This window comes from Papio anubis, chromosome 3, assembly GCF_008728515.1.
Source record: "Papio anubis isolate 15944 chromosome 3, Panubis1.0, whole genome shotgun sequence".
Taxonomy (NCBI): domain Eukaryota; kingdom Metazoa; phylum Chordata; class Mammalia; order Primates; family Cercopithecidae; genus Papio; species Papio anubis.
This window is the reverse complement of record NC_044978.1, coordinates 128,822,482-128,840,832: the sequence shown is the minus strand read 5'-3', so window position 1 is coordinate 128,840,832 and position 18,351 is coordinate 128,822,482. Positions and strand designations below refer to the sequence as shown.

The window sequence follows — 18,351 nt, the reverse complement described above, 5'->3', positions numbered from 1 at the left end:
ATACCATTTTGTGGTAGGAAATAAATGAATAAATTTTTGTGAAAATACCTAGCATTGTACTTGGCTATGAATCTTAAGGCTTTATTTCCTGGACAAAAACTGACATAGAGGCAGGAAATGAGAGTTCCTTAGGGATTAACTCCAGCCTGGGCTACTAATTACTGATGCTGTCCCTTTAGACTTAAAATGATTCAAGGAAAGAATAGCTAGTGTTTTCCACTTGGAAATACTGATTACAAGCCAATGGGCAGTAACTGAGCTGCAAAAATCTGATTGGCTAGAATGGTCTTAGGATAGGCCAGTGAAATTCATTTATTTTCTTCTGTAATTGACGATCTTTTAAAAATGTGCTTTCTTTCCTAACACTCTTCTTCCCCACAGCCCTACCTCCCTGAAGCTAGATTAGGTTTCCCTGATGTACTTTTCTCTACTCTTCCTGTATTTCCCTAGTACATGCTTTGCCTTTATCATCCTTCCTAATCTTTGCTACCACCCAGCCTCTAAACTCCACGAGGTCAGATATCATGTCTATCTTAAATGAATTGTCATTTCCTGGCACATGGTGTAAATGCCACATATTCCAGGTTGTTGATATGTACCACTGTATCCCAAGCACCTACTCAGCATAATGGTTAATGTTTTATAAATTATTCATGATTCAGAATATTAAAGTGATCATTCTTTACCATAATTTTCATCATATATTCATAGGAAGACTGAGAGATTATGCCAAAGTTGTGATGACTCCAAAATACTAATAGGAAATTGCTGTCTTTTTATTAAAGGCATATCTAGGGTATTGAACACTACTAGAACCGTGTTGGTATTCCCAGCGTGACTTTTTTGTTGTTGGAGACCATGGGTAGGTTTGTCTGAAGACTAGAAGAAACTCAGATTTATTTTGCTATTAAAAGTTGTGCATTTGATTTAATATCTAATGTCTATTGAAAAACCAGTTCCCTCCCTCCCTCCCTTCCTTCTTTCCTTCCTCCCTTCTCTAAATATTCCTACAAATACGTATATTTTTCTTGTTACTTGCTGAGTAGATGAAATTTATTTTAAGGATTTTTGTGTGTGTGTGTCAGAGGGTTAAAAGGAACAAAATGGCTGTGTTGATAAATAGCTAAGAATCACTTTAGAAAAAAGTACATGTATCTGATTTAAACATGGTTCAGTTGTGCTCACATTAGCAGCACAGAGAAGATTAACATGGCTACTGCACAAGGATGACGTGCAAATTTGTGAAGCATTCCATTAAAGAAAAAAAAAAAGAAGAAGAGGAAATAAATAAATGTGGTTCAATTGAGACTAACTTAAGAAATGAATTGGTTGGTATATAAGTATTTAATTTCAGTTGTTAATGTAAATATATTTTTATATAAAACAGTGATTTTTAGGGTTAGTTGAGCTAAATTCAGAAGTATTGCAAAGTAATTATTTTCTTTAAAGAGCTATTAATTTAATGAAGGACAGGCACAACTATTCTAAAGTAGTTAATGTTGTCTTTTGTTAACGTGTCCTTGTAAAATATTTGCTTTCTGTCCATGTATTTTTAATTTCCAAAAGTTACATTGTAATGTATTTCATCTTATTTTTTAATTTTTTTTAACCCATCACTATGTTTCTAAGATGTGTCCAACTTAAATGGATCTGAAATATATACTTTTAAATAACTATATATAGTTGTGTATCAACTTTGGTTTGCCTATTCTTTTGCTCAGTGATGGACCTCTTAAATAGCTTCCAAAAAATTCCTGCCAATGAGAGAATTTCTTCAGAGTGTAGATATAGAAGAGGAATGCAAGATTCCAAGTGATGCAAAATTACCCTTTAGATCCAGTTCATTTTCTCACTAGTCATGTATGTAGTTTCTGTCCACATGTCTAAGGACACAGCATTTTCCAGCTTTCTGATTGTTGCTAATCTATTACATGCAAAGTGGCATTTTCTTTCAATGTGCATTTCTCTGAATACTAATTAAATTTAAATACCTCTATGTTTGATGACCTTCCAGATTGCTTGTTCATATTTTTTGCCTTTTTTTTCAGTGGGATTGCTGTGTTTTTCTTTTTCTTTCTTTTTTTTTTTTTTTTTTTTGGTATTATTTGTAAATTCTATATTCTAATTCTTATCAGTTTTAGATGTTTTAAATACCTTCTATTGTGTTCTCTCTTTTTTTGTTGGTTTACAGTGTTCCTTTCCAAGTCAAAATATTTAATTTTGAAGTAATTACATTCATCATTTTATTTTTATATATGATAAGTGATTTTGAATTTATCCTTTTAGAGTTCTTACTTGATTCATAAGAATATGAATATATATATATATTTGCCGGGCTTGGTGACTCACTCCTGTAATCCCAGCACTTTGGGAGGCCAAGGCGGGTGAATCACTTGAGGTCAGTAGTTCGAGACCAGCCTGGCCAACATGGTGGAACCCCATCTCTACAAAAACACACAAAAAATTAGCCAGGCATGGTGGTGCACGTCTGTAATCCCAGCTACTCAGGAGGCTGAGACAGGAGAATTGCTTGAACCCAGGAGGTGGAGGTTGCAGTGAGCCGAGATCATGGAATTGCATTCCAGCCTGGGTGACACAGTAAGACTTCATCACAAACAACAACAGTAACAAAGAATATGTATATTCTTCTATTAGCTTTATAGTTTACCTTTCATATTTGGATCTTTAATCCATTTTGAGCCCACCTCTGTATGTGGCTTTAGGGAGGGGTCTAGTTTAATTGTGTTCTAAAATTAGTGAGTTAGTTTCTCAGTGCCATCTACGTGATTGTTATATACCCTTTTTTGTGACAACTATCACATGTTTGGTTCTGATTAGATATATGGATCTCCCTCTGAGATTTCTCACCCCTACCTTGGTCAGTTTGTTCTTACATCATTCTGCCACTGATTTTATTACCATGGTTTGGTAGAAGATTATTTTCAAAGTCTAAAAATTATATAGTTTAATTTTCAAGTTTCATGATCATTGTTACCTGTTGTGTTTCCTAAGTACATTTAAATTATGCTTAACACTCTTAACTAGTAACCATTATGATCCTTGAGGTATGTATTATAAATTCTTGATCAATTTCTTTAATTATAATTAAATGTAATTTCTTCAGGGTCTCTTTTTTCCCCACGTTATTTAAATGTTAGATTTTGCTTTTCAGGAGACATCTGGATTTGAAATTAAATGAGTTGTTATCTTGTCTAAAGTCTGAGAGTATAAGTGTATGTATACTCTAAGTGTATATTAAATGGTATGAAAATTTTTAAATCAGTCAAAAATTAAAAGCAAGTGAATATTTTTTTAAAAACCTAGATCAATAGTAAGTTTCACGTTGGAAATAGGTTGCTTTTAAAAACAAGTCCAAATATTTTAAGTAATCAACATTGGTGTAGCTCTCAATATTTTTGAATGACTTAGTGTATGTTCTACTAGGAACATAAATATATGCATAAACCCAAATCAACTGAATGTCTTGGAGTGACTCAGTTTTGACCATAGAATGGCTTTGTTTTGTGTAATTTCACAAAGAAAGAAAAACTAAAAAGTAATCTATAGCTTTTTGAGTCCCAAATCTTTGCATTCTTTGTTCCCTACCTGAAAAAATTCTCAACTCAAATTGTAATTTTTAGCATGTAATTTTGAGACACCACATACATGTATATTTTATTTCAATCATTAAATAGAATGTTATGTCTGCTTCTTAGGGGTAGTTTGGTCTTTATATGAAACATTTATTTCATGTAGTTTGTATTTTCTGTTTAAGCCACTGAATTCAAAAGCCTAGGTATTGGAAATAGAATAAGTAGATTAGAAACTTAACCTCCAAATGTTAAACCTCCTAGCAAATATTTCAACTGGAGGATTTCAGTTGTAGTCTTTCCTTTTTCCCCAGCTCCTTTAGGTGTTAATTGTAAAATGTAAAAGAAGACAAGTAAAATGAAAGTAACAGCTATGTATGCTTGATCCTTCAGTAATGATATAAAAGGCATTACTTTTTTAGATTGTTCTTCAAAATAATGAGAGTTAGGTCTTATTAGAGAATGTTATAAAAATAAATAAGCCTAGGAAATAGTTCCTCACTGCCAGAGGGGTTTTGTGCCAGTTTACTCAAGGTAGTGTTTTATATTTTATTACATTGCATCCCTTCTAAGAAGATGATGAGACTTACCAAGAAAAAAATGTGGTAAACTGATTTACACTTTGCAGAATTATTCACTTTAGTTACTTATTTCCCCAGAAATTAGAGAAGCCACATATTTCAAATATTGTCACTGTTTCAGATAGATATACACAATATATTAAATAGCTAACTGATTTAAGAATAACATTTCTCTTCTGATTCTTCCCCAAAGGCATTTTTTAAAATAGGCTACATGTGATCAGCAGTGAAATGATGTAATTAAGACATGCCTATTGGTAGTAATCATTCTTACGTTTTGATATGGTGGAAGGACAGAGACATGTAGTTTTTTGCTCTCCTTTTCATCTACCCCTCCACTCTTCAACTCCTTTAGTGAGAATGTATCCCCCAGTCAGGAGAATATAAATACAGTTTTATATTTCATTTGTAGACTAACGCAAAAATTATAAGGGAGGCCAGGCGTGGTGGCTCATGCCCATAATCCCAGCACTTTGGGAGGCTGAGGTGGGAGGATCACTCTACCCCAGAGTTTGTCACCAACCTGGGCAAGGTAGTGAGACCCCAACTCTACAAAAACTGAAAAAATGTGTACCAGCTACTCAGGAGGCTGAGGTGGGAAGATCACTTGAGCCTAGGATGTCAAGGCTTCAGTGAGCTCTGATGATCAGTGAGCTCTGATCATGCCATGCACACCATCCTGGGTGACAGAGTGACACTGTGTCTCAAAAAAAAAAATTAAAAATTGTAAGGGAAACAATAATACTCTGATTAACAAAGGGTATAAATCTAATAACAAGTAATTTTTGTGTCCCTGATGGTCACATTACTGTCACCTTTTATTTTAAAGTATGTTTAAGAATTTCATAAGTTTCCTAATCTTTTTCATGTGTATATCCCTAAAAAGTGAATAAAGAGCAGATTATATATACATATAATTTAAAATAATTTGAATAGAAGAATTTGTGGAGAAGATAAGTTAGGTGTGTCAGCAGGAAGATTCTCTGCCTCATTCTATCCATCCATTTATCCATCCATTCATTAAGCATCTTCAGTGTGTCAGGTGCTCTGCCAACTACTAAAAGTTGAATATAAAGAAACAGATTACTGACTTCACATCAGATTCATCTTCAAGGAGTGGTAGTGGAGCTGTGCACTTTTTGGAGATACTCTCCACAAATCCTAACATGCTTTTATTATACCTGTGGTATGTCGAGGAATAGCCTCACATGGGACCAAACTAGAATATTGACTGTTGACTGAGAGCCTTGATGTGGATACTCAGTGCTTGTTTTTCTAGGTGATGAGGATTATATGTGAATTTGGGATGAGCGGATATGAGATGATGGCACAGGTGTAACAGGCATTCTTACAGAGAGCAAAGAGCTGTCAAAAGGCATGACTTCAAGTCCCATTCATACTACTTACTAACAATGTTTTGAAGATTGCATGAGATAATGTTTCTCATGTCCTTATATTCGAGTATAAATACTACCATACAAATGTACATAGTTTAAAACAGAAACAGAAAAATAGATCTTAATAATTTTTTTTTTTTTGAGACAGGGTCTTGCTCTGTCACCCAGGCTGGATTACAGTGGTGCAATCTCGGCTCACTGCATCCTCCACGCACCCCTTGGGCTCAAGCGATCCTTTTACCTCAACCAGGGACTTCAGACGTACATCATGCCTGGCTACTTTTTTGTATTTTGAGTGGAGATGGGATCTTGCCACGTTTCCCAGGCTGGTCTCGAATTCCTGAGCTCAAGCCATCAGCCTGCCTCACCCTCTCAAAGTGTTGGGATTACAGGCGTGAGCCACTGCACCTAGCTTAACAATCTTTTTTTTTTTTTTTTTTTTTTTTTTTTGTGATTGTAAAGATCATATTCTAATTAGAGGCCAATTAGGCTGTTTCCTGGAAAACAAAGACATTTGAATTCAGCCCTCAAAATAAAAGGAATGTAATTTGACAAACTGAGAAAAAGATTTGGTGAAAAGAAGAGTATTTTCCTAAGATATGGCTGTCTTTCTTGCAAAGTACTTTCAGAAATAACTGTATTGCTTTATTTGTTTATCTTAATGGTATATTTGAGGTGAAGCAAGGGTAGTATTTTTTTTTTCTTATTTTTTAGATTTAAGAAAATAATTCACAGGGAGATATGTTATTTGCTCTCAGATAACCACAAATGATTCTCATGTTCCCGTGCAGTCTGTGAATGAAGAGAATAATACACAGATTGAAATAGAGGGATTAAAATGAAAGTATATAATGTAATATTTAGCAATTGATGTATATGTATGGTAAAAAATTACAAATCTTGAACAAGGCTATTAAATACAAATCTTGAATAAGGCTAAATTGAAAAATATCAGTTGACTGTATATATGACAAACAATTGAAGCTCAGTAAGACTTACCATCAGGCCGGGCACAATGGATCATACCTGTAATCCCAGCACACTGGGAGGCCAGGGAGGGTGGATCACTTAAGGTCAGGAGTTCAAGACCAGCCTGGCTAACATAGAGAAACCCCATCTGTACTAAAAAGAAAAATAGAAAAAATTAGCTGGGCATGGTGGTGCATGCCTGTAACCCCAGCCACTGGAGAGGCTGAGGCAGGAGAATTGCTTGAACCCAGGAGGCAGAGGTTGCGGTGAACCAAGATCCTGCCACTGCACGCTAGCCTGGGTAACAGAGCAAGACTCTGTCTCCAAAAATATATTTATATATGGTTCCTTATTGACAAATACTTTAATTATTTTCAGATTTTTACAATTTAATCGATGTTGCTTATGGACATTACTTTATACATCTCCTTCTACATATATGTGAGTTTCTCTAGGGTATATACCTAAGTGGAATTGCTGATTCGTGTGATCTGTATATGGTCAATTTTACTAGATAATTCCAACCAGATAATGCCCATCCATAAACACTGTTGCCTAAAATTTGTAACTCATTTGTTCATATCTTTACTAATTTGATATTGTCACATTTGATTTTTGATATACAATAGTATATTGATTTCCTATTGATCGTGTAACAAATCATCATGTTCTTAGTGACTTGAAATAATACAATTATTATTTATTTATATTTCATTTGTAGACTAATGCAAAAATTATAAGGGAGGCCAGGCGTGGTGGCTCATGCCCATAATCCCAGCACATTACTGGCTCATGGCCCACATTACTGGCTCATGGCCATATCACTCCCAACCTCTGCTTCCTGGTCACATCTTCTCTCTCCTGACTCCTTCTTTGTGATTATATCAGGCTTGCTCAAATAATACAGAATAATCTCCCCATTGCAAGGCCCTTTACGTAATCACATTTGCAATGTCCTTTTGGCCACATAATGTAAGATACAGGTTCTAGAGATTAGGATGTAGTAGAGACGTCTTTAGGGGCCATTATTCTGCCTAACACAAATGTTAATTTGTTGTTATCTTAATTTGCATTTCATTTATGACTAATGAGGTTGTGTAGCTTTTCATATTCTTGTGGCCATTCATGTTTCCTTTTCTGTGAAATGCCTATTTGTCTTTTGTCCATTTTTCTATTGGGTTGTTTGCATTTCATTGACTCGAAGGCATTCTTTACACATTTTGAATGTAATGCTTTTTTGTTCATTATGGATGTTGCAAATATTTCTCTCCTAATTTCTAGCTTATGTTTACTTTTTTTAATTTTGATGTACAGAAGTTAATTTTGATGAGGTCGATTTTGTGTGTGTGTGTGTATGCGTAATTTTTGTTTTGTTTCATTTTAAGACATTTCTTCCTTAACCTGAGGTTGTATTTTCCAACATTTTCTTCTAAACATTTTTAAAGGTTTTCTTTTCAAAGTAATGTCTTCAGTTGCTGTGGTGACAAGAACATAGGGAATATAAGCTGCTGAAAGTAGAGCTAGTCATGGCTGGAACAGAGAGAAATTCAAGTGAGTTGATAAATATTTCTTTGAATCAGTGGTCCACATTGCTTGAAGATTAAGTACAGTCATGAACTACCTATGATAGTTCATTTTCTACTGCATGCAGTAGAAAAATCTGTCATTTCAAACAAAGACCATCTGGGAGAAGCTTCAAGGGTTTGAAATTGCATGGTGTGTCCACGGAGCAGCAGATAGGTGATGTGGTATGAGCATGGAATGAGGGGAGGGTTAGGGCAGAAGATACAGCTTCAAAATTAGGGACGCACCAGATTTTGAGCAGTCTTTTTATACCTTTTTATACTTGCAAAGGTTTTGTCTCTAGTCCATTGCAGCCATTTTTGTCACTTTTAGGGAAAGTTGTACTCCGATGTGTTTCAAATTTTAGAAAAATGAATATAGCCACATTATTGGCAGAGTAAAAACTGGAGTCAGCATTCCCTTAGTTCCTTATATACAGTAGACACTTAAGGAATTAAATTTCAGCAATTGCTATTGTAGTTGGGGATGCAAACACAGAGTGTGCAGTGCAGCCTTTTGATTATTAGTGGTGAATTTTCAATCTTTTAAATGGATTTGATACTTAGTAACAGACAGAAGATATTTTGAGGAAGTTTTGAAACTAAAGCATATGAGTACACTGGGAAATTCCATTTTTGGTAACACATGATATATGATGATACTGATTTTTAGATGTAGCTTACACAATGCTCTTAAAGCATTTTGTAGAGAGGAATTTTTTAAAGCATTTCAAACCATGTCAACATCATTATGTATACATAGCTTTCCAACATAACTAATTCAAAGAGCAAAATTCATTTGGATGTGTAAATTTTGATATTTTGTGAATATAAAATAACTCACAATAAAGCTCCTCAACCTAATTAATCAATAGTATAATCTGTGAAGAAGCAAACATCTATTTTACCATTATTATTTTTGTTGATGTCATTACTTTATTCATATTTTTTTCATTTGTGAGGTTTTACCAGTATAATTCTGCACAATATTTTGCATTTGTCATTTTCCTTTCATCAATTTCAGGTCTTAACATATATTCCAGCCCCATGCAGTCATAATTTGTTATGATACTAATGAGCTGTTTTCCTCTTTGAGATGTTCCTTGTTCTCAGTATGTTGTTGATGCATGAATTTCCAGCAGAGGATTCTGGCTTATTGCCTTTTGTTTTGTCATCATCTGTTTACCACCCAAACCCAACTCTCTAATAGTAATTTTTTTCCTTCTGCCCTTGCCTTCTCTTAAATAGTTCTTATTTTCTGAATTTATATCAGTTTTAACTGAACATGTTTTAAAAAGTACCTATGGGGTACCCAACGATCTTAACAAAAATGGTCATTTTTGTTAGCTATATAATTGATTTTAAACCATAAAAAACAAAGTTGTCTTCTAAGTTTTCTTGTTTTAAAATAAACACATAAGAAATTTAAAGAAAAAATTTGCCCCTTTGGCCTATTTTAAATCACCTTAACTAATCCTTGAGCTGCCTCTAAATCATTTATCTTCTAAACTCTTATTCAGCACCATTTACTCATTTATGAATCTTTCTTTTGTCTGTTTCTTATTTGTCAAGTACCATGTCAGGTATTCAGGAAAAAAAAGTTGAGTAGGATATGACCTTTGCCTTCCATAATCTTACATTGTCTGGTGTTGAAAAAGACAATCAAAACAACAGTTACATGATGTGATAAATGCTATGATAAAGATGTAAACAAGATGCTATGGGAACCAAGAATGGGAGGCATCTATCAAACTGGGAGATTCAGGAATGCTTTCAGCCAGGCACAGTGACTCACACCTTTAATTCCAACTCTTTGGGAAGCCGAGGTAGAAGGATCACTTGAGGCCTGGAATTGGAGACCAGCCTGGGCAACATAGTGAGACCTCATCTCTATAAAAAATAAAAGAATTAACTGGGAGTCTGAGGTGAGAGGATGGTTTGAGCCCAGGAGATGGAGGCTGAAATAAGCCCTGATCATGCAACTGCAGTCCAGCCTGGGCAACAAAACGAGAAAAACAACAACAAAAGAAAGCTGGAAAGATTCTTAGAAGAGGGACAGTTGAGCTGAGATTTAAAGGGTGATTCATAATCATCTGGATGTAGAAGCGCCAGAGGCGGAGAGCTCCCAGGAGAGGGCTCAGGGTGTGTGCAGGCAGAGCAAGAAGGCCTGCAGTAGACTGCTCTGCTTAAAGTACAATAGTGGGGCATGAAGGTCAGGCCTATGCAGTGACTAGATAATAAAGAGCCTTAAAATTTGTACTTTTGAGAATCACTCATACATATATTCCTTCAATTCTACTGTGTACCAGATACTTGGCTATGTGTTAAAGGATTTGGAGAGCACAGCATTCTTTCAAGGAATTTATAGTTTGATGCAAGATATTGATAATTTAATAGCATGAAATTTATTTAAGCAAGTTGGTATCTTTTCAATTTAGAACAAATGATTAATGATTAATGTAATTTTTTATCAGGAGATATGTAAGATGTCCTACAAAAGCTTTCTTTAGGATGAGGACTAGGATCCATAAATTGTAAGTTTAAGCATGTTTTTTATGTTGTAATATGTAAGATTTTGTGAGGAATAGTAAAATACACACCCAGAACTCAGAATATCTGAACAGAAAATCTAGTGCTGTCACTTACCAGGTATGTAACTCTATATTAGTTTTGTGGGGTTTTTTTAACATGTAATCATTCACCAACCACTTACTGTGAACTAAGGATACAAACTTAAATAAGATTTGGTTTTCATTATTGAGAAAATTATTGCTAATGGGAATAATCATTTACTGGTAAATGTACATTACAGTAGAATAACAGTAATAATAGCTGTCTCTTACTGAGCACTTGTGCCAAATACTAATCTAAGTGCTTTCCATGTAATAAATTACCTACTTTGTACAAATAACACTATGAGTTAGGTTCTGATAATTATTCTTTTTTTCCAGATGAGAAATCTTACACACAGAACGTATCTGACTTGAGGTTAAACAGTTAGTAAGTGATACAATTAATTGGGAAGCCTGTGTAACTAATATGTTATACTGTCTCTCTTAATGATGAATATTCTGTAACAGACTACAGTCATGCAGTGCATAATAATATGTTAGTCAACAACAGACTACATATACGATGGTGTTCCCAGAGACTATAATGAAGCTGGAAAAATTCTTGTCACCTAGTGATGTCATAAGTGTTGTAATACCATAGCACAAAGCACAACTCACATGTTCGTGGTGATGCTGGTGTAAACAAGCCTTCTGTGCTGCCAGTTGTATGAAAGTATAGCACACACAATTATGTATAGTAATAACACATGTATATAAATCATGTAATACATGATAATAAATTACCATGTTACTGGTTTATGTAGTTACTATACTATACTTTTCATTATTATTTTAGAGTGTACTCTCACTTATAAAAAGAAAATTAACTGTAAGACAGATTCAGGCAGGTCCTTCAGGAGGTACTCAGAAGAAGGCATTGTTATCATAGGAGATAACAGCTCCATATGGGTTATTGTCTCTGAAGACCTTCCAGTGAGACAAGATGTGGAGGAGGAAGTCAGTGATATTGATAATCTTGGCCCTGTGCAAGCCTTGGCTAATGTGTGTGTTTGTGTCTTTTTTAACAAAACTGTTTTAAAAGTTAGAAGAAAATTGAAATATAAAAATGCTCATAGAGTGATATAAAGAAAGAAATATTTTTGTACCACTGTACAATGTGTTTGTGTTTTAAGCTACTTGTTATTCTAAAAAAGTCCAAAAGTTTTTTAAAAATTTGAAAGTTTGAAATTTCATAAAGTAAAAGAGTTTCAGTAAGCTGAAGTTAATTTATTATTGAAGAAAGAAAAATATTTGTTATAAATTTAGTGTAACCTCAGTGTACAGTGTTTATAAAGTCTACGATATATTCAGATGTCCTAGGCCTTCACATTTATTCACCACTTACTCACTGACTCACCCAGAGCAACTGCAGTGTTGCAAGCTCCATTCATAACAAGTGGCCTCTGCAGGTATACCATTTTTTATCTTTCTACGGTATTTTTATTGTATGTTTTCTGTGTGTGTGTGTTTGTGGGTTTTTTTGGTTTTGTTTTTGTTTTTTTGAGGTAGAGTCTTGCTCGATAGCCCAGGCTGGAGTGCAGTGGCACAATCTCTGCTCACTGCAACTTCCACCTCCCGGGTTCAAGCAGTTCTCCTGCCTGAGACCCCGAGTAGCTGGGACTACAGGCAAGTGCCACCATGCCTGGCTAATTTTTGTATTTTTAGTAGAGATGGGATTTCACCATGTTGGCCAGGCTGGTCTCAAACTCCTGACCCCATGATCTGCCCGCCTCGGATTCCCAAAGTGCTGGAATTACAGGCCATTTTCTGTGTTTAGATATACAAATACCATTGTGTTACAGTTGCCTATAGTATTCAGTACAGCAACATGCTGTCAGACAGGTTTGTACCTAGGAGCAATAGGCTATACCGTATAGTCTAGGTTTGTAGTAGGCTGTACCATCTAGGTTCGTGTACGTACACTTTCTGATGTTTGCACAAGGACAAAATCGCCTAACAGTGCACTTCTCAGAGCATATCCCTGTCGTTAAGCAATGCATGACTTTGTAACTAAAGTTTCATGGCAGGCTAAAAGGTGAACAACAAACTCTGCCTGGAGATTTGGGGAAGACTTCTCTGAGAAGGTGACCTTAGAGCTGAATTTTAGGCTACTTGGAAAAGCAGAGGATGGGCGGCATCGGTAGCAGAGAAAACAGTATACATAATACATAGAGGACTGAAAGGGCCTAACAGTCTCGGAGATACTTTCAGTGTGGCAGAATTTAGAGTGAAAGAGGTGGCTTACTGGTAAATGATGCTGAAAATTGTATTTTAATTTATTCTTAGACAATAAGGAATCAACAGAGGTTTTAAATCAGAAGAGTGGTATGATACCTGCTTTGTGGTTTTGTTTTTGTTTGTTTGTTTGTTTATTTTTGAGACAGAGTCTTGCTCTGTTAGCCAGGCTAGAGTGCATTGGCACAATGTTGGCTCACTGAGACCTCTGCCTCCTGGGCTCAAGCAATTCTCCTGCCTCAGCCTCCCCAGTAGCTGGGATTACAGGTGTGTGCTGCCACGCCCAGCTAATTTTAATATTTTTAGTAAAGGCAGGGTTTCACCATGTTGACCAGGCTGGTCTGGAACTCCTGACCTCAGGTGATCCGCCTGCCTCGGCCTCCCAAAGTGCTGGGTTTACAGGCATGAGCCACCGCGCCCGGCCTCTGCTTGGTTTTTCGGAAGATAACTTAGGAGCTTTAAGAGCAGGACACCAGGCCCGGGGCAGTGGCCCACACCTGTAATCCCAGCATTTTGTGAGGCCCAAGGCAGGTGAATTGCTTGAGTCCAGTAGTGTGAGAACATCCTGGGCAACGTGGCGAAACTCCATCTCTACAAAAAATACAAAAATTAGCCAGGTGTGGTGGTGCATGCCTGTAGCCCCAGGTACTAGGGAGGCCAAGACAGGAGAATTATGTAAGTACAGGAGGTTGAGGCTACACTGAGCCCCGATCATGCCACTGCACTCCAGCATGGGTTACAGAATGAGACCCTGTCTCAAAAAAAAAAAAAAAAGAAGGAACGGGACACCAGTCATGTGTTAGTGAGATTTAGACTAAGTTTACTGATCATTTCAAAGAGCAAGCATTTAGTTTTATTGATTTTCTGTTATCTTTTTTCAATTTCAATAATTTCTGCCCTAATTTTGATTTTTTTTTCTGTTTTCTTTAAGCTTAAACTACTTTTCTTTTTCTAGTTTCCTAAGGTAGAAATGTAGTTTATTAATCCTCAGATCTTTCTTTTATAATGTGTATATTTAGTGCTTTGAGGGAATTTTTTTCCTCAAAGAACAGCTTTTGCTGCATTTTATGCATGTTGATAAGTTGTATTTTCATTTAGTTCAAAATGTGTTTCAGTTTCTCTTGACAAGTCTTTGGACCATATGTTTATTTAGAAGTGTGTTGTTTAGGCCGGGCGCGGTGGCTCACGCCTGTAATCCCAGCACTTTGGGAGGCCGAGGCGGGCGGATCACAAGGTCAGGAGATCGAGACCACGGTGAAACCCTGTCTCTACTAAAAATACAAAAAAAAAAAAAAAAAAAAGCCGGGCACTGTGGCTGGTGCCTGTAGTCCCCAGCTACTCAGGAGGCTGAGGCAGGAGAATGGCGTGAACCCGGGAGGCGGAGCTTGCAGTGAGCCGAGATCGCACCACTGCACTCTAGCCTGGGCGACAGCGCGAGACTCCGTCTCAAAAAGAAAAAAAAAAGAAGTGTGTTGTTTAATTTCCAAATTTCCCTTTTAATTTCATTGTGGTCTGGGAGCACACTTTATATGATTTCTGTTCTTTGAAATTTGTGAAGGTGTGTTTATAGCACAGAATGTGGTCTGTCTTGGTGAATGTTTCACGTGAATTTGAGAAGAATGTGTATTCTGCTGTTGTTGGATCAAGTATCCTATCAATGTCAACTGTAGATCTAGTTTAATGATAGTGCTGTTCAGGTAAACTGTATATGTATTGATTTCCTGCATGCTTGATTTATCAATTAATGTATGAGTGCTGTCTCAAACTCTAATAATCATTTTGTCTCTTTCTCCCTTCAGTTCAGGTTTTGCCCTACATATTTTTATATTCCTTTTAGACCTATACACATTAAGGATTGTTATGTCTTCTTGTAGAAATGATCCTTTTGTCAGTATATAATGCCTCTCTTTATCCCTGATATTATTTTCTTATTCAAAAGACTACATTGTGTAAAATTAATTTAGCTACTCCATCCTGCTTTTTAAAAAATCTTTTATATTTCAAGGGTAAGTCAATAGAATCCAGCTTTCTTTTGATTAGAGTTAGCATGGCGTATTTCTCTCCATCTGTTTACCTTTAACCTATCTGATTATTTATATTTAAATTTACATTCATATAGATACTATATTGTCTATGGGATTTGAGTTTTTAATCCCCTCTGACATTCTCTGTCCTTTAATTGGTGTATTTAGACCACTCACATTTATAGTGATTATTGATTTAGTAGGATAAATATCTGTCATGTTTGTAACTGTGTTCTATTTGTTGCATTTGTTCTTCGTTCCTTCCTCCCCTCTTTTCTTGCTCAGGGTTTAACTGAGCATTTTATATGATTTCTTTTAATCCCCTATCTTAGCATATTAAATTTGTTTTTTGTTTGTTTGTTTGTTTGTTTGAGACAGAGTCTTGCTCTGTTCCCTAGGCTGGAGTGCAGTGGCCGGATCTTGGCTCACTGTAACCTCTGCCTCCTGGGTTCAAGTGATTCTCCTGTCTCAGCCTCCCGAATAGCTGGGATTACAGGCGCCCACCACCACACCCAGCTAATGTTTGTTTCTTTGTTTGTTTTGAGACGGAGTCTCCCTCTGTCACCAGGCTGGAGTGCAGTGTTGATCTCAGCTCACTGCAACCTCTGCCTCCAGGGTTCAAGTGATACTTCTGCCTCAGCCTCCCAAGTAGCTGGGACTACAGGCGCCCACCACAATGCCTGGCTAATTTTTGTATTTTTAATAGAGACGCGGTTTCATCATGTTGGCCAGGATAGTCTCAATTTCCTGAGCTCGTGATCTGCCCGCCTCAGCCTACCAAATTGCTGGGATTTCAGGCATGAACCACCGCACCTGGGAGCATATTAAACTTAATGGTTGCCCTAGATGCCAACATTCACTTTTTACTTATCTTGATCTGCCTTCATATGACACTTTTTATCACTGAGGTATACTGCAAGTTTCTTGCAATAGCATTACCAGCTCCTCCCTCCTCTCCCTTGTGATACTGCTCTCATTTATCTTACTTATTCATAAGCTATAATCATCCAACACATTATTGCTATTTTTAAACAATCAGTTATCTTTTAGATCAATTAGGTATAATTAAAAGCTAGGCATGATGGCTCACGCCTGTAATCCTCACACTTTGGGAGGCTGAGGTGAGCAGATCACTTAAGCCAGGAATTTGAGACCAGCCTGCAAAACATGGCAAATACCCATCTCTACAGAAAATACAAAAATTAACTGGCTGTGGTGGTATGCTCCTGTAATCCCAACTACTCGGGAGGCTGAGGTGGGAGGATCACTTGAACACAGGAGGTTGAGGCTGCAGTGAGCCAGGATCGTGCCTGCACTCCAGCCCTGGTAACAGTGAGATCTTGTCTCGAAAAAAGAAAAAAAAAAAAGGATAAAAATGTTATGTTACCTTCATTTATTCCTTATCCAGTGTTCTTCCTTTCATTAATATAGATATAATTTACTGACCCATATTATTTTTCTTCTTTCTGAAGAACTTTTAACGTTTCTTGCAGAGAAGATCTCCTCACAACAAGTTCTTTCAGTTTTTGATTATTTGAGGAAATATTTATTCTTTCTTCATTTTTGAAGGATAATTTCATTAGATACAGAATTCCTAGGAATTTCATGGGTGGGAATTTGGTATATTAGGTTGGTGGGCTTTTCTCCTAATGCTTAAACTGTTTTACTCCTTCTCTTCTTGCTTGTATGTTTTAGATGAGAAGCCCACTAAAACGTTTATCCTTGTTCCTTTATTGATACTGTTTTCCCTCCCTGTTATCCCCCTACCTCATCATGCTTCCATGATTTTCTCTTTATGTTTGATTTACTGCAGTTTGAATATAATATACCTACATGTAGTCTTTTAGGTATTTATCATGTTTGCATTCTCTGAGATTCCTGTATCTGTGGTTTGGTGTTTGTCATTAATTTTGCAAAGTTCTCAAAGTTCTTTGTCATTATTACTTTAAATATGCTGTTTTTCCCTTCTCTCTTCTCTTTCTGGAAGTTTCTGTTGACCTGTCTTCAATTCACTGACTCTTTACTCAGCAGTATCCATCTGCTATTGAGCCTATGAAAGCATTCTTCTATCTGTTAGAGTGCTTTTGATTTCTAGCATTTCCTTTTGATTCTTTTTTTTTTTTTTTTAAGAGCCCTATTGGTGTGGTGAAAGTATGGAGGAAGGGAAAATGTTTTATAATCTTGTTACTAAATATCAGTGTTTTAGTGGACCTGGACTCTGGGCTGTGACCTTCCAAGTGTTTCCCCTGGGCTTTGCTTCCTTTATTCTTTCTTTGCCCGCTCTTCCTGGACCTCAAGTGAGACCAGAAGGCTAAAGGGGCTGGAGGGGAAGAAATGCCCTTCCCCCAGGAAAGACAAGTCTCTGATAAAATCTTTCATCCTGCAGTGTAGGCCTTTGTTATGGAGAATACTCTGAGAGCATTTCACAACGATTACTCACTCTTCCCCTTCTCTGGTAGAGCCAGGGAGGGGATCTTTCTCAGATCTTCGCCGTGAAAACCTACTGTGATTGGAACCCTGGAAATTTGTGGTTCTGGCATTTCTCCCTCTCATGCTAGTCCACTTTCACCTGCCACCAATTTGTCCCAGTTACCATTGAGGTGTTCCTACCAGTTCATGACTGCAGAGACTTCTGATCCAGGTAGGCTGATTTTAGCTGTGACTCTGGACTTCCGGGGTTTGTTTGCCCTGCGACCTCAGTTCTTTGATGGGCCCAAGAAAAGTCTTTGAGTTAAAGTTTATCCGGTGGTTTCTTATGTAAGAACAGGAGATGACTTCAAAGCTCTTTACATTTTGGTGCTAAAACCCTTATTTTGTTTTTTATTTAACTTTTCTTTTCATATTAATACATGTTCTTTTATCGATATTCCATGACATGGATGTACCATGAATTACCTATTGATCTGTTAAAGGACTAGATTGTTTCTAGTTTTTTCACTATTGAAAATGATTATAATAACATAATGCGGTAATTTACATTGTATGACATCTTTGTGATCTGTGTGAATATTTCTACAGGATAACTTCTTGTTGACTTATATGTATAGTAGTTTCCATTTTACTTAGTACTTCTTACTGTCTATGAAGAGAAATCCTATTAGTTTTACCAAACTACTGATCAAAAAATTGTACTTTGTTTTTATTTGCATTTCTTGGATTAGTGATTTTAAGTACCTCTTCATATATGTTGTGTAGTGTTTTTACTGGGAGTAGTCTATTTGTATTCCCTGTCTACTTTGCTGTAGGGTGGTTGAGTCTGAGTTCCATGGATATCCTAATTATTAATACTTTGCTGGAAGGACTGCAAATATTTTTTGCCTATTTGTTGCTTATCTTTTAACTTTGTGGTATTTTTGGCCATAAGTCTGTCTTTTTTTTCCT

General features: G+C 36.4%; 1 protein-coding gene and 1 pseudogene across 11 annotated transcripts in view; both read left to right on the top strand.

Moving 5' to 3' along the window:
* The window catches only part of WDFY3 (WD repeat and FYVE domain containing 3), a 309,091-nt gene that overhangs the window by 88,656 nt on the left and 202,084 nt on the right, over positions 1–18,351 (top strand). The gene's annotated exons all lie outside the window — the stretch shown is intronic.
* Positions 1,161–1,261, top strand: LOC116274304 (annotated as a pseudogene).